Genomic DNA, 14,098 nt, shown 5'->3' with positions numbered 1-14,098 from the left:
ATACAGAGCCCAGAAATAACCCCACAATTATGGTCAATTAATCTATGACAAAGAAGGCAAGATATACAACAGGGAAAACTGGACAGCTACATGCAAAATAATGAAAGTGGACCAGTTTCTCATGCCATATAAAAAAATAAACTCAGTGGATTAAAAACTTAGATGTAACACCTGAAACCATAAAACTTCTAGAAGAAAACATGGCTGGTGAGCTCCTTGCAAAGGTCTTAATGATTTTTTATGGATCTTCTTCCCAGACAAGTACAATAAAGTGAAAATAAACAAATGAGACTACATCAAACTAAAAAACTTCTGCACAGTGAAGGAACCCATCAAAAATATAAAAAGGGAACCTGCTAAATGGAGGAAGATGGTCAGAAATTCTATATCCAACAAGGGGTTAATATCCAAAATATATAATGAACTGAAACAATTCAATATCAAAACAAATAATTACATGGACAAAGATTCTGAGTAGACATTTTCCAAAGAAGAGATACTGTGGCCAACAGGCACTTTAGAAGACACACAACATCACAATCTGGAAATGCAAATCAAAACCACAGTGAGATGTCACCTCACACTATTAGGAATGTCTACTATCAAAAAGACAAAAAATAACAAGTGTTGGCAAGTATATGGAGAAAAGAGACTCCTCATGTACTGCTGGTGGGAATGTAAATAGGTACAGCCACTATGGAAAACAGTATAGAGTTTCCTCAGAAAATTAAAACTAGAACTACCATACAATCTAGAAATTCAATATCTGGGTATTTATCTGAAGAAAATGAAAATGCCAATTTGAATAGACATATGAACCCTGATGTGCATCTCAGCATTATTTATAATAACCAAGATATGGAAACAACATAAATGTCCATGGATAAAGAATATACATGTGGAATATATATGCATATTCATATAATGGACCATTACTCAGCCATAAAAAATATTGAAATCTTGCATGCATGATCACATGGATGGACCTAGAGTACATTATGCTAAATGAAATAAGTCAGACAGACTAAGACAAATACCACATGACTTCACTTATTGGTGGAGTCTTAAAGATAATACAAACAAAACAAAAAGCTTTATAGATACAGAGAACAAATAAGTAATTGCCAGAGGGGAGAAGGATGGGGACAGGACAAAATATCTGAAGGGGATTAAGAGGTACAATTTTCTAGTTATAAAATAAACAGGGCATGTGGATATAATATACAGTATAGAAAATATAGTCAATAATATTGTAACAACTTTGTGTGGTAACTAGACTCATTGGAGTGACCATTTTGCAGTGTGTGTGTGTGTGTGTGTGTGTGTGTAATCACTATGTTGTATAATCAAAACTAATACAATAGTGTATGTCAATTATTCCTCACCAAAAAGAGTTGAAGGTAATAAATATAGTATAATAAAATTAATATAAGTTAATTTAGGGTATAAGCAGTTATGTGGGTAAGAAAAGAAATGTGTCTGGGGAAAAAGTAATAATTTGTTTTAGAATCTTACTTATTTAGTTTTGAGAGATAGAGAGAGATAGCATGAACGTGAGCAGGGTGGTGGGGGAGAGGTAGAGAGAGAGGGAGAGAGAGAGAAAATCTCAAGCAGGCTCCATACCATCAGCATGGGGTTCAAACTCATGAACTGTGAGATCATGACCTGAGCAGAGACCAAGAGTCAGAGGCTTAACCTACTGAACCAACCAGGCTCAAGAGTAATAATGAACCTTAAATGTCCTAACAGATTTGGCATTGTTTGGGTTGTACACAAAAATATAAATAAGATGTGATTAAGTAAGGGGTGAAAACAAAATCAACTCCTGATAACATGTCAACTGACTTGATGCTAATCCTTAGACTTTGGTGTTGTTAGGAGGTAATTGACACTCACAGCTAGGCTTTGGTGTCCACTTATTGAATATAGATAATCTCGCAGAACACTACCATAAGACAAGTTCACAGTGTGCACCATGATGAAGTAAGAACAAACCTAAGGCCAGAGATCAAGCAAAGTCACTGTTCAAACACCACGGGTAGCAAACATTTCCCTCTCCTAGATGACTACTGCATCTTTTAAATTAAAACCTCAACCTCACGGGCTCAGTTGGTTAAGCATCTGACCCTGGATTTCGGCTCAGGCCATTATCTCATAGTTTGTGGGGTTGTGAGCCCCATGTTAAACCCTGCACTGGCAGTGCGGAGCCTGCTTGGAACTCTTTCTCTCTCTCTCTCTCTTTCAAAATAAATAAATAAACTTAAAAGCAACAACACAAACCTTAACCTCATTTTATTTTTGTTTTTTGTATTAAACGGCTTAAGGCACACAATCTTATCCTTACCCCAAATTATTTTTTATTTTGCACTAGGTAGGCCTCCAAAATTTTATAGCCAACGCTTTTTGCAACTATAAAAGCGTATGCTATCTGAACCAGCTTTCTGGTGAACTGCGGGGTCTCCACTCTCTCCCATGTTCATTATGTGTCTTAGAAGTTCCAAGAATATGTTCTCCTTCAGTGTTGTTAAAACACAGGAAAAGAACGATATCTTCTTCACATATGATTTCTCTTTTATCAGGAAAAAAGCCTCAATCTTAGAGCCCTCTCAGTTACTCACGCCCCTGATCCCCGAAGGTGATTCCTGTTCTAGTGAAAAATAGGACAATAGTTTAAGGACTTGGCATTGTTCATTTCTATAGAGGGAGACCCTGAGAGCAAAAAAAGCAAGGACAATTTATTTCTAGAGACTATCAACAATGCATGCCACAGCTATGAATACCCATTAACTTACACAGACTAAAATAGCAAGTTGGTTGGCAAAGCTGTTTGCACTTTCTTTCAGTTAAGTTTTCCTTCTTTGCCAATTGTTAACCAGTATCCTTAGACTTAAGTATTTATATATTTTTGAGTCATTGTTCAATGCCTTCCATAGCAGTAAATAAAAACTTTATACATCAAACTTAGAAATACATCCAATGCATAAAGAATACAACCATCCAAAAAGTGCAGGCTCCTGTAAGTCCACCTTTTAGTTTTTACTACATTCTAAATATTTTAATTATTCATTATCAAAATACAGCTCTTTTGATTTCATATAAATGAACAAAGGCAAATGAGATCTTTGTTTTTCTTTCTGGTGCCTTTGTCAAACTGAATATATAATGCTCTACTCTAAACTGCAAAATAATAGACAACATTGTGCACTTGGGTATGGCACATTTTGAGACTCAGTGCGGGATAAGTTCAATTGCCTTATGCCTTACATAATGGTGAGATACTGCCATCTCCTGTTTACTAAATAAACCGAAATCAGACAGACAGACAGACAGGCATGCGCGCGCACACACACACACACACACACACACACACACACACACAGATTCAGAGATCAGGTATTTTCATAACAATTCTAGGTTTGTGACTATGTTGACTTCTTTTGAGCTTTTGGCTTTTCAGAACCAGAAATGTGACATTGATTTCAATTAGTAGCTTATTCCCAAGAAGCAGATTTCACTGAAAATGATACAAAAACAATGATTATGTGATTTGAGTATTAAGAATTTACTTTTTTGTGTGACGGGAAATGTAAAGATATGAATGTGGCCTTCAAAAATGTTTCGTCTATTTTTGTGTCTTACACAGATATGGGAGCAATTATTCCCAGTGACATCGGTAACATCACTCTAATGTGATCACCCTTGAGTTTCTGTCACAATTGTTTGAAGTTCTGTCTAGCCTTCCCTGGTTTACAGGATTGCATTACTTGCATCTTCTAGAATGTCATAGACCTTGGACCCAGTAGAGCTTTCGTTGTTTAATACGAATTCTTTGGTGTTTCTTTTCTTCAGAACTCCATAAATTTCCCTACTCTGACAGTTTGTTAGACTACTTATTAATTTTCTTCTCATTCCCAGTCTTTTGTATAGCTCAAAAATGTTTATTTATTAATTTTGAAAGAGAGGGAGAGAGCGAGAGAGAACGTGAGTGGGGGGAAGAGCAGAGGGAGTGGGAGATAGAGAATCCCAAGCAGGCTCCACCTTGTCAGCAGAGAGCCCCACACAGAGCTGGATCTCACGGATATGAGATCATGACCTGAGCAGAAATCAAGAGTCAGACGCTTAACGGACTGAGCCACCCAGGTGCCCTCATTTTCCCAGTCTTTGATATCGTCATATATATTAAGTTGGAAACAAAATCAAGGCCATCTCTCTACTTTATTGGCTGACTCGAATTTCTCCTCCAACTATTTTATATTTTCTGTTGCTCACATTTATTGAAAAATAGGGCAAATATTCTTTCCAGACGATAAAGGAAATAACTTTAAGATAACTAGACAGAATTATTTCTGATAATGAGTTAGTGAAAGAAAGTAGTCATTCAAAAAGCCAGAACTAACCAAATAAGACAACTCTTTAAAAGTTAACCTAACGGGGGGTTTGGTTAGCAAAAAGAAGAATTTCTAAGATGTCACAGACAACGTCTATTAGAACATGTTAAATGGCAAAAAGTTCTAACACAAGTCCATTTTTTTCCTTAAGCCCTAATTGGGGAAAAAAAAAAAAAAAGCCTAAAGGTCTTGGATAGATCTAGAATACAAAGAAGCAGCTAGTTTTTGGAAGCCTCAAATATGGATAAAAGGCCTTACGACCTTGCGATTAATCCCCAACACTGTTTTATTAAAGTTGATGTGTCCTTATGGAATTGAAGATCTAGGCGACAGGTAAATTCTCCATCTGAAGCACACCTCATGTGTGGTAGGGACTTTCTGCACGGCTGTGAGAAAAACCCCTCCCTTTTACACACAATCTCCTGTTCTCAAGATTTCAAAGGATTTGTCTGTATGGAACCATTAGGGCTTGACTCAAAAACACTTCACAATTGCTCCTTGTGCCATTATAGGACACATAATTCATGAGTTTTCTCATGAGTTAACAATACAGTAATAAAAATGAACTCTAATTTGATCATTAGCCATACAAAGCCTCATGTTTTCCGTATTGTCACTTGTGCTACTGTGTCAGCCATTATAGATATGGAAGAAGAGCCTTTGAACATACTCCTCCTCTTAAAAATATTTGTTATTCTATCACTAGGATTAAATTTATACTGTTTTCCTTTCAAATTACCACAAATTATGAAATGTAATATTTTATTTTATTGATTTAACCTACCTACGTACAAATTTTTGCAGTTTTTACTGCGATTCAATTCATTTATGTAAACTTTTCTTCTTTTTGTTTAGGTCTTTGCTAATTGTTAAAGAAGTATCTGTGGGTAAGAGTCATGAAGACTTGGCTTGAATCAACCTTCCTCATTTTCCTTCTTAAAACATACTCACTGTTTTATTTTTCTTGCTCTAATTTTATTCCTTTGTTTATTCACCCAATTTTATTCACTCGAGCATTTTTATTTTGTTATTTTGGCTTATCTGCCTACATTTCTCCTTTGGCGATTATATTTATTCTTTAATCTTCAACAAACATATCTATGTATGAAGTTGCAGACTCTACCTGTCATGACATTTAATTTCACGGTTATAAGTATTGTTACCATTACGACTATCACCAGCAACAAGCAAAACCAACCAAGTAACAAACCCAACAACATCAACATCATCAGAATAAGATAAAGATATATTGTGTCCAAGTTATGGTCCCAACCCAAACATCGTTATTACATATTTCTGTGCCCTCTGCTCCTGCCAATCTGGATTTCCAGGTACTATTTATATTCCAGGTTTTTCACACTTGTCCCTGTACTTAGATGTCACTTTGAATACATTTATCTTCTTGAATCCCAAACCTAATATTCTCTACTTTTCTTTCTTTCTCCTTCTATTCCTTTTGCTTCTTTCTCTTTTTACTCTCATGTCTTTCTTTCTTTTCTTTCCATTTTTCTTTCATGTGTCAGTAAAAATGAGTGATCATTTTACTAGCTATTCTAAGTTTAGAAGGTACAGCAATGATGAAATCAGAGAATGTTTCTACCAGCATGAGTGTGGGGAAGACATAATTTGAAATATACTGATAAATATCACATTTTGATAAATACTATTTGGAAAATAAAGCAGGGTAAGATCTATAAGCATTAAGGAGCAAGGAAGTGTTTGCATTTTGTAAAGAGTGATCAAGGGAAAGCAAACTGAGTATGTAGAATGCAGACGTAGGCTTAAAAGAAGTGAGTCACATATGACTTAGATATCAGAGCAAGAGAATTTCAGAAAAAGGAAATATTCAGGGAAGAAAAATCCCTGAAATTTAAAAAAAAATCCAAGTATCTTAAGATACCTTAATTCTTCATTATGTCTATGTTTTTCTCTTATTTGCCCATGACCATATTATTTCAATTCCATTTGATTTCATTGTTTTTGAAATTTATATGACTCATTTATTATTCATTAATTTTAAAATCGTTGCTGGTGAAATAATTTTTCAATTACCTTATTAATTTTAAATGTTGAAATTTTTGTTGTTCTTGCTTTAAAGGTTTTTTTTTTTTTTTAATGTTTGTTTATATTTGAGAGACAGAGAGAGACAGAGTATGAGTGGGGGAGAGGCAGAGAGAGAAGCAGACACAGAATCTGAAGCAGGCTCCAGGCTATAAGCTGTCAGCATAGGGCCCAGTGTGGGGCTCAAATTCACAAACTGCGAGATCATGACCTGAGTCGAAGATGGGCGCTTAAGCGACTGAGCCACCCAGACACCCCTGTTGTCATTCTTTTAAATGCATGTAATCATGTGGCAAAGATGAAGATTCATTGGAGGTTTTGTGGGTTTTTTTAACATTTGCAAATACAATTTCCCTGCATCTTCACCTGTAAGTAAGCATTGATATTTTATTTTGTTTTGATTAATTTAATTGTTTTTTACATTTTAAATATTTCTTTCTTTCTTTCTTTCTTGAGAGAGACAGAGAGAGTCAGAGCATGAGCAGGAGAGGGGTAGAGAGAGAAGGAAACAGAATTCAAAGCAGGCTCCAGGCTCTGAGCTGTCAGCACAGAGCCCGATGCAGGACTTGAACCCCCAACCCGCAAGATCATGACCTGAGCCAAAGTCAGCCGTTAACCAACTGAGCCACCTAAGCACCCTAGCACTGATATTTTAATATATTAGTCTTGTATAAAAGGATACAATGAAATCTACAAAAAAACTACTGAAACTAGTAACTGAATTTATCAAGGTTGTAAAATAAAAGATCAATATACAAAAATCAACTGTATTTTACATTAGCAATAAACAAATTTAAAACATACAGATTATAATAGCATAAAAAGCGGATTCATTGGAGTTTTGATGGATTCTATCCTGTCTTCTGCATTTGGGGTGAGAAAAAAAATGGGACTGTGAGCCACTATTATTAATCTGAAATAATTATATTGCTCAGGTGTGGCAGACATAAAAAGTAAAGATACATTATTTAGAATATACGTCGGTGAGTTGTAAAGAAATACTGAAATATACAATGGCTTAAACACATAGTTTTTTCTCCCTTAGGTATGTGTCCAGGAGGCTTGTCCAACGTTGACAAGAGAACCTCCCAGGATCATTCAACCATGATTTTGCTCTCTTGTTGCTCTGCCATATTGAACTGACAGTCCCAATGGTTATCAACTTTTCTCTCACTTTTATAATGGCATTGTAGTCACTGAAGGGAATGGCACCATTTGTCCATTTGAGGCCATGCTTTGAGCTGTGCACATTGCTTCTACTCTAATCCACACGAAATTAGAATCTAGACCTAAGGCAATACCTACATGGGAGGCTGAGAAAGGTCACTTTAGCTAATCGCCCTATGGGCCCATTGGAAACTTACATAAGTGTAGAAAATGGGGTTACCATATACTGGGGTTACCAGCTCCTGTCACAATATAGAACTAGTATGATTTTCTAATAATAATTATTTTCTAATTAATTATAATTATATTCTAAATCTATATTTAAGATAAGATATTTGTTTAGGACTTTGATTTGAATATCAGAGTTTATGTATTCATAGTTAGAGAATTTAAGCTATAGTAATCTCATTAATAATGGTGTTCATTTCTTCTTTGCTGATGGAAATTTACTTGGTTTTATTTATGTCCTAATATATACCAAATGTCTGTGTATCATGGGGGTTTGAATGGAACGTATAGTGTTTCTCTATAGAAAATATAGTTCATAGGCAATTATTAAGTACAATATTCAATCCAAATTATTGAATATACTAAATATTAATGTTTATGTTTAGAACATATATGGTACTGTATTGGTTGCATATTTTATTTTTTTGAAAATCATTGTATCTTTAAGCTATTAACATGAAAAATTTAATCTTATCTCTATCATTATAAACTAAAAACAAATGAATTGTCATATTTTACTTCATCAACTAATTTGCACAGATATTTGACAAATGTTTTTCAATAAACATTGTTACAATTTTAGCAGTTAAATGAATTTAGATTTAGATTCTGATGTCCAAAAGTTAATATTTTTGCTCAGATCCTTCAAGACATATTTCAGTGTCATAACATGACAGAAAAAAATCCTATTACTCTCTTTGTTTTGCATGGTGAGAATTCAAACAGAAATTTAAATCTTATATATTATCACATACGCATCTGAAAATAATGAAGGCTAAAGAAGATACAGCACAGAGTATTTACAAAATAGTTCAAAATTATTTATGTAAACACAGTAGTGAGCTTTTTAACAGGAAACCTTCTACATATAATTAAAGTAACTAATTGTATAATTTGAGTTGCTCAGCTTGTTTTCTGAGTTCTTTATTTCCAGTTAAATACTTCTGAAGTAGGTCATGTGATTTAGTGACCTTTGAAGTAAAATTTTAATATTTGATTTTACAACTTTTCTTTACTTCTCTTTCCTGCACAGCATGTAGTCCTAAAACCCCAGCAGAATTAATTGCCTAATTACAAGGAATAAAAGAATGCCTTTTGAAAGATGTAAAATTTGTATTTCCTACAGTGGAGATTTGACCTGACTGCCTGAACTACACAGTCTGCACCCATTAAAGAAGGAAAATAAGCATCTATTTGGGAACACAACTTTAACCTGATAATAACTGTAACACAAATGCTCCGTAATTTTAGGTCATTTTATATTCTATGAGCTAAGACTGGAACCATTACAGTGGCTAATCCTTACCAGTAACCATTTGTCCTCTTGGAAATAAGCTTCACCTTTAATGTTTTAATTGTTTTCTATGTACAACTTAAATATGTATCAGAAATCAGGCATTAAGAAATTATTAACAGCATCTATAGCACCCCGGAGAAAATTTTCCAGCCACAGAATTTGATAAATTTTATGAACAAGACTTACAAATAAAGTCTATGTAATATATAATTGGGGGAGATACACATTCCCTCTGATGAACACATATATTTTAATATAGGCTTCATATCTGCTTTATCTGTGGGCTAATCCTATTATCTTCTGATGCCTGTGGGCCCTGGGGATATGCGGTACACTCACGTTAGTTTTATACAGGCACACGCACAAACGACACCAGAAGGTGAGGTGGAAAGGCAAATGTGTGAGACTATTTAAACGAACTCATGTGATACGATAGGAAACCTGAATAAAGGTGGTCACTTTCATCTGGAGCATGCATAGAAGACTTTACAGCAGAAATAAAATGTGAATCATAATTTAAAAGGGAAAGAAATATTCATGAGTGCAAGTGAATATTCAGTCAAGTTCAAAGAAGATACCAATAAAGCCTGATACGGTAAGAAAAAAAAAATTCTTCTTGTGAAACAGATCAAGGTAAATAAAATAAGACAGAATTTTGAGTTTTAATATCGCTCTGAAAGCAGTGTTTAAAGTTAATTTTCCTAAAAATGGTATGAATCTAGAAGGTATACGTAGGAGAGGGAAATAAAATTTGAAAAGTAGCGGTTATAGGGACACCTGGGTGGCTCAGTCGGTTAAGCACCCAACTCTTAATTTTGGCTCAGGACATGATCTGAGGGTCATGGGATTGAGACCTGTTGGATCTGCACTGGACGTAGAGCCTTTTTAAAATTCTTTCCCTCTCTCTCTGCCTCTCCTCTGCTCTCTCTCTCTCTCTCTCTCAAAGATTAAAAATAAATAAAGAAATAAAATCATAAATTAACTTTTTTCCCCTATAATTGCCTTACGTAATCTCCCAGTTTTTGTGAAAGAGTAGGGAGTTAATTTAAGCACCTTAAGTTGCAAGAATACTTCTTGTCATAAAGATATAAGAAGTTTATTTTTCCTTTGAATAAAAAAAATAATCTGAATGGTAACCCCAATTACCTAGTGAATTTTGGGTAAACTGCATGTGCTGTCGAGACCTCTTATTTGAGGACTTGTTACTGTTTATCTTGAAAACAATATGGAATACACTGCACCTGCTTAGCTATGTATAAGACAGTTACATTTCTTTCTGATTTTGCAATCCCTTAATTTGTCTGTGATGAACATCACATTCGGATTAATACTTATTCAGTAACAAAATAGTTTTCTTTCTGTTCTAACTTTGTGAAGAGGTTTTCTAGGTTCTGGTGGAAGAGGATATTTCTAATTATATTTTTCAAATTATGTATATAATTTCAGATAGTCAAGTGTCAGACCCAACCATTTCTGTAGGCTGACTGCAAAGTTTGCACCTTTAACCATTTTTAATAATATGTAAATACTTGTGAATAAATGGCAATGATTCAGGTAAAATAAAATCCTTTGGCATTGCTATGGTCTCAATGTTTATGGCCCCACCAAATTCCTATGTTTTATTTATTTATTTTTTTTTAAGTTTATTTTTATTTTTGAGAGAGAGACAGAGAGAGCAAGTAGGGGAGGGACAGAGAGAGAGAATCTCAAGCAGGCTCCACACTGTCAGCACAGGCCCAATGCGGGGCTTGAACTCACAAACCTTGAGATGAACCAAGAGTTGGATGCCCAACTGACTGAGCCACCCAGGCACCTCTCATATGTCTTAGATTTTAACCCCCAAAGGTGATGGTATTGGTAGGTGGGGTCTTTGGGAGGTGCTTATGCCATGAGAGTGGAGCCCTCATAAATAGGATTAGTGTCCTTATAAAAGAAACCCCAGAGAGATCCCTAGCTCTTTCTGCCATGTGAGGATACAAGGAGAAGTCTACAACCCAGTAGCAAGCCCTCACCTGACATGCCTGAATCCTGTGAAAAAAAGTTTGTTATTTATAAGCCCATCAGTGTGGTACTTTGTTATAGCAACTTGAATGGGCTGAGACAGTAATGATATAACACAAATCAGGAGTGAATGATATTTTTGTCCTTCAGTTAGGTAGGTCGAACATAAGCATGGGAGGAATTGAACACAAGGTCCAGTGACATTACAAAAAGTGATAGTGGCAAAGAAGAAGGAATCCAAGCACGTTAATTTCATGAGTGCACGAGAAATATTTCAATAAGTAAATGCAGGGAAGAAGGATGGAGGGATCTGAGCTTTAAATTTTGTGCTTGAGGTACTGAGACAAAAATAAATCTTTTCCCTTCTATTGGCATTTAAATAATCACCTAGATTTCAACTGGTATACATATGTCATGTAGAATACCACACCACATGTTACCTATTAAAATATTTGCCCAAACTCTGTTCCTGTATATGTGCTTTATTCCTAACTCAAAATTATAATCCTCCCACACACAGAACCAATAGCTACCAGCAAATTACTTGTCAAATTTGCATTAGAGTTAGGTAGTCTTGAATATACTGACACTTCTAGCAGTGGTTAGAGAAGGTAATAACTAGGTGATACTATTCACAAATTTCAACAGCGAAAATTCCATTTAAGCTGTTTTGTCAGATGAGCAGGATTTTTTCTAGGGAAATGATAGGAAAGGGACCATTGGCCATGGAGACCCCTCCATGAGCCAACGTTGAGTTTTGGAGAAAAGCATTGCGTTTGTAGGAGCTAATGGTAGTATGGAAATGTGGGAGGTCAAACAGCACATGGAAATTTGTAAGAAATTTGCTTACTCAGATAAATATAGCCTTATCCAGTACCTTAAAATCGCGTGCGACTTTGTGAATCTGTAATGGTAAAGAATCAAAGGAGCACTAAAACATAACAGTATATAAGAAATCGTTTAATTAAAAACATTAATGGCGTTGGGTGCCTGGGTGATTCAGTACACCAAACGTCTGACTCTTGGTTTCTGCTCAGGTCATGATCTCAGGTTTGTATGTTGGAGCCTTGCATTGAGCTCTTCAGCATGGAGCCTGCTTGAAATTCTCCCTCTCCCTCTGCCCCTCCCACATTCATTCTCTCTCCCTCTCTCTCAAAAATAAATACAATAACCTTAAAAAAAAAAAAAAACAATAATGGTGTAACCATATAATAGTAACCAAAGTAAAATTCTGTGATTTTGTATCAATTGAATAGAGATCATAAAATTTTTCTTATAATGGGGGCGCCTGGGTGGCGCAGTCGGTTAAGCGTCCGACTTCAGCCAGGTCACGATCTCACGGTCCGTGAGTTCGAGCCCCGCGTCAGGCTCTGGGCTGATGGCTCGGAGCCTGGAGCCTGTTTCCGATTCTGTGTCTCCTTCTCTCTCTGCCCCTCCCCCGTTCATGCTCTGTCTCTCTCTGTCCCAAAAATAAATTAAAAAAAACGTTAAAAAAAAAAATTTTTTTTCTTATAATGAATTTCTTCCTGTTATAATTTCCTGTACAACATAATTTTGTCCAGTAATCTCATTTACCATGTAACAGTTACTCTGATGCCATTGGGAATCTTTGACCATTTCACAAGTTCTGTGGGGAAAAATAAGTCAGAGTAATTGCCCATTTACTTAATTTTTATCTGACCATTCACCTCTAACTCCTTTATGCTACTCTAGAGCATGGGTAATAATAAAGAAGATCACTCCAGGAAGATGTCAGGACACCCCAGTTCTAATGAGGTTGACTAAACCTCTTCAATGTGGATGAAAATAATAATGAAATAGTGATCCAACCATCACATTCTCATTTTCTTATTTCCCTGTTTTCTTCTCCTTTGTTGATGAGTGCTTCATACATTATAATCAAGATACTAAATTATGTATGACATTTTACAAAATGATTAATAAGTAATAATAATCTCTTGAACTTTTGCTATGTAAACAAACCATACCTGGGGGTGAGTGAGAGGGAGCATCCTTCCTAGGGTGAATTAGAGCAATTGCACTTGAACCATCTTTGGGGATCTAACATGATATATTCCACCTTGTGTATTTAAGTCTAGTTTATTTCGTATCCTCATTAGGGAATATGTCACATTAATACTAACCATCTAATCTCTCCCTCAGTTTACTCATCTGAATAATAATGAACTGCCGGAGCATTGGGTTACTTTAAGTAAAATTAACCTGCAAATTTAAACACTTACCAGATTAAAATATGTGGTGATGTAAACCTCAGGTACTTTCTTTACATGGTGACGCTGATCAGCACCCCAGGCACAGTAGTTGAGGGGGACATTCTGAATATCTTTAGAATTCGGTCTGGTTAACCCAACCTGTGGAGTTTAGCATCCTTCTTCTCTCACACACGCAATTATAGTTCCTCAGGGATTCCATGAGGAATCCTCAGTCCTTCCTCACTCTCCACATTCCACCACTCCCACCATCATCAAGTGCTACTCCCACAAGGCATGAAACAGGAACAATTGTAAAGCTTAATTCATTTGTGTTGGGGACCACTATTATTTTTGCCTGATGCCCACTATCAATCATCTAGACCATTGGTTCATGTATGTTATTTGATTGTTTTGGTATTAGCTTTTGTCCTCAGTGCTGTCAGGGAAGTAAATCTGATCTCTGTCATTCCATCTTGGCTGGGGGCTAGAGTCATTTGCCATGATTTTCATTGGAACTGTGATGGAAAAATAGATCAGTGTGGGGAAAAGGGAAGTATCAATTAGAATGTGTCTTTCAGTGCATGAACATGGTATATTTCTCTATTCTTTAATTCTTTTTTAATTTACCACAGAAATGTTTTGTGTTTTTCAAGGTAGAATTAAGGTACATCATCCTTTAGATTTATTCATGAGTATTTTATATCTTTGATGCTACATTAAACTGATTTTATAAAATAATGTCT

This window comes from Panthera uncia, chromosome C2, assembly GCF_023721935.1.
Source record: "Panthera uncia isolate 11264 chromosome C2, Puncia_PCG_1.0, whole genome shotgun sequence".
NCBI classification, from domain to species: domain Eukaryota; kingdom Metazoa; phylum Chordata; class Mammalia; order Carnivora; family Felidae; genus Panthera; species Panthera uncia.
This window is presented reverse-complemented; position numbering follows the sequence as displayed.